The sequence below is a fragment of the Ascidiella aspersa genome, chromosome 5 (genome assembly GCF_963924565.1).
Source record: "Ascidiella aspersa chromosome 5, kaAscAspe10.2, whole genome shotgun sequence".
NCBI lineage: Eukaryota > Metazoa > Chordata > Ascidiacea > Phlebobranchia > Ascidiidae > Ascidiella > Ascidiella aspersa.
The window spans coordinates 10,316,978-10,319,477 of record NC_139451.1 but is presented as its reverse complement, the minus strand read 5'-3'; the positions used below and the strand labels follow the sequence as shown (position 1 = coordinate 10,319,477).

General features: G+C 60.8%; 2 non-coding genes and 1 pseudogene across 2 annotated transcripts in view; all 3 read right to left on the bottom strand.

Annotated features, from left to right (window-relative positions):
* The window catches only part of LOC146143142 (large subunit ribosomal RNA), a 3,681-nt pseudogene extending 2,727 nt beyond the window's left edge, over positions 1–954 (bottom strand).
* Positions 955–1,202: 248 nt separating this feature from the next.
* Positions 1,203–1,356, bottom strand: LOC146143141 (5.8S ribosomal RNA). The gene has a single exon (XR_014500997.1). It is a non-coding gene; the product is annotated as a 5.8S ribosomal RNA (ribosomal RNA).
* A 247-nt stretch (positions 1,357–1,603) lies between these two features.
* The window catches only part of LOC146143140 (small subunit ribosomal RNA), a 1,811-nt gene continuing 914 nt past the window's right edge, over positions 1,604–2,500 (bottom strand). Inside the window, exon 1 of the ribosomal RNA XR_014500777.1 lies at positions 1,604–2,500. This exon is cut by the window's right edge and continues 914 nt beyond it. This is a non-coding gene — a ribosomal RNA (small subunit ribosomal RNA).

Sequence of the window (2,500 nt, the reverse complement as noted above, 5' to 3'; positions counted from 1 at the left end):
CCGCCGCGAACGACGACGTCTCACCTCCGCCGGACCGCGCCGACATTCACTTTCACTGCGCCCATGGGTTTCGTACTGCCCCGTGGCTCGCGCTCACGTTAGACTCCTTGGTCCGTGTTTCAAGACGGGTCGGGAAGGTGGCTGACTTCAGCCGCGGACCCCGTGCGCCTCGCGAAACGACACCGGAAGCGCGACCGAGACGAAGAGGCTGGGCACTGAGAACAGTCCCCGACCCACGACGCCCCAGCCGGCACCGGGCGCTCGGCCCCGAAGGGCAGACGCGGCGATCTCTCCTCGCCCGAACGGCGGGCCGACGGACACGCGCGCCTATAGTACCCGACCGAGGCCGGGTTACCTTGCGCGCGGCCTTCTCGCCGCCGTCCAGACGGTCGCGGCCTTCGCCCGGCGCTAGTGCGCTGGTCCCCGATCGGGCGGCGCCGCCGGCGGCCCGTGAGGGTCCGCACGACAACGTCGCCGACAGGGGGCCGGCTGAAAGCGACCGGGCGACCCGACAGGCCCTCCCGTTTGCCTCTCGACGGTTTCACGTACTCTTTAACTCTCTCTTCAAAGTGCTTTTCAACTTTCCCTCACGGTACTTGTTCGCTATCGGTCTCGTGACCGTATTTAGCCTTAGATGGAGTTTACCACCCGCTTTGGGCTGCATTCCCAAACAACCCGACTCTGGGAAGACGCCGTAGCGCGCCCGCCTGTCGCCGCCATGGGCCTGACACCCGCTCTGGGAAAAGGCCTCGATCAGAAGGACGCGGGCGACCGGCGAAGCGCGCCGTGACGAATTCCGTACGCCACAATTCCGCGCACTCCAAAAGCGCGCGGATTCGGCGATGGGCACATCCCGCTTCACTCGCCGTTACTGAGGGAATCCTCGTTAGTTTCTTTTCCTCCGCTTAGTAATATGCTTAAATTCAGCGGGTAGCCTCGTCCGACCTCAGGCCGAAAGTAAGGACCGGGACTATTCTTCCCGTTCCGCGCTCGCCGTCGGCGCCGCGCGCCGCCGCGCACCTCGATTCCCGCCCTTGAGCCGCCAGCCGTTGGCCTCTTCGAGGTCGACTCGCCGCCGCCGCGCGGGATTCTGGTCGCGATCGTCGCGCATCGTGCCGTGCTGTCTTGAGCGGGACGGGCGCTCGCGCGTCCGACGCCGCAGCAGCCGCGCGGAGAAATCCCCGCGCGGAACGTTTGCAACGCGACCCTGAGGCGGGCGCGGCCCCGGGATTGACCCGAGGCCGCAATTTGCGTTCAGAACGTCGATGCTCAATGTGTCCTGCAATTCACACTAATTCACGCAGCTAGCTGCGTCCTTCATCGACTCACGAGCCGAGTGATCCACCGCCAAGAGCCATCCACGATTGTTTCGCTCGCACAGTGCCTCGCACTATAGGGTGACAAAATAGACCGCGCCGAGCGGTCGGCCAGGCCGACGCTTGAAGCCGGAGCGCGCGGCACCGCGGCACTCGACGCGCAAACATTACCGGGTGACCGAATCGCCGGCCGGCGCGCCGCTCCTCGCGGGTCGGGCGCCGGGTAGCAAAGACTTTTTCTCTCGCTTGTCCGAGTTTCGCGTTCGCCGAAGCGTTTGCGAGACCGTTAATGATCCTTCCGCAGGTTCACCTACGGAAACCTTGTTACGACTTTTACTTCCTCTAAATGATCAAGTTAGATCGTCTTCTCGGACGCCGGCTCGACCGTTGCCGGCCGCGCCAGGTCCAATCGGAGGACCTCACTAAACCATTCAATCGGTAGTAGCGACGGGCGGTGTGTACAAAGGGCAGGGACGTAATCAACGCGAGCTAATGACTCGCGCTTACTGGGAATTCCTCGTTCAAGGGAAATAATTGCAATTCCCTATCCCTAGCACGACCGGGGTTCAGCGGGTTACCCAGACCTGTCGGCCAAGGCGAGCACATGCTGATCCGGTCAGTGTAGCGCGCGTGCGGCCCCGAACATCTAAGGGCATCACAGACCTGTTATTGCTCAATCTCGTGTGGCTAAACGCCACTAGTCCCTCTAAGAAGTTAGACGCCGACCGATTGGGTCGCGTAACTAGTTAGCAAGCCAGAGTCTCGTTCGTTATCGGAATTAACCAGACAAATCGCTCCACCAACTAAGAACGGCCATGCACCACCACCCACAGAATCAAGAAAGAGCTCTCAATCTGTCAATCCTCACTGTGTCCGGGCCGGGTGAGATTTCCCGTGTTGAGTCAAATTAAGCCGCAGGCTCCACTCCTGGTGGTGCCCTTCCGTCAATTCCTTTAAGTTTCAGCTTTGCAACCATACTTCCCCCGGAACCCAAAGACTTTGGTTTCCCGCAAGCTGCCGGAGAGGTCGTAAAACTAACGCCCCCCGATCGCTAGTTGGCATCGTTTATAGTCAGAACTAGGACGGTATCTGATCGTCTTCGAACCTCTGACTTTCGCTCTTGATTAAAGAAAACATTCTTGGCAAATGCTTTCGCAGTCGTTCGTCTTGCGCCGATCCAAGAA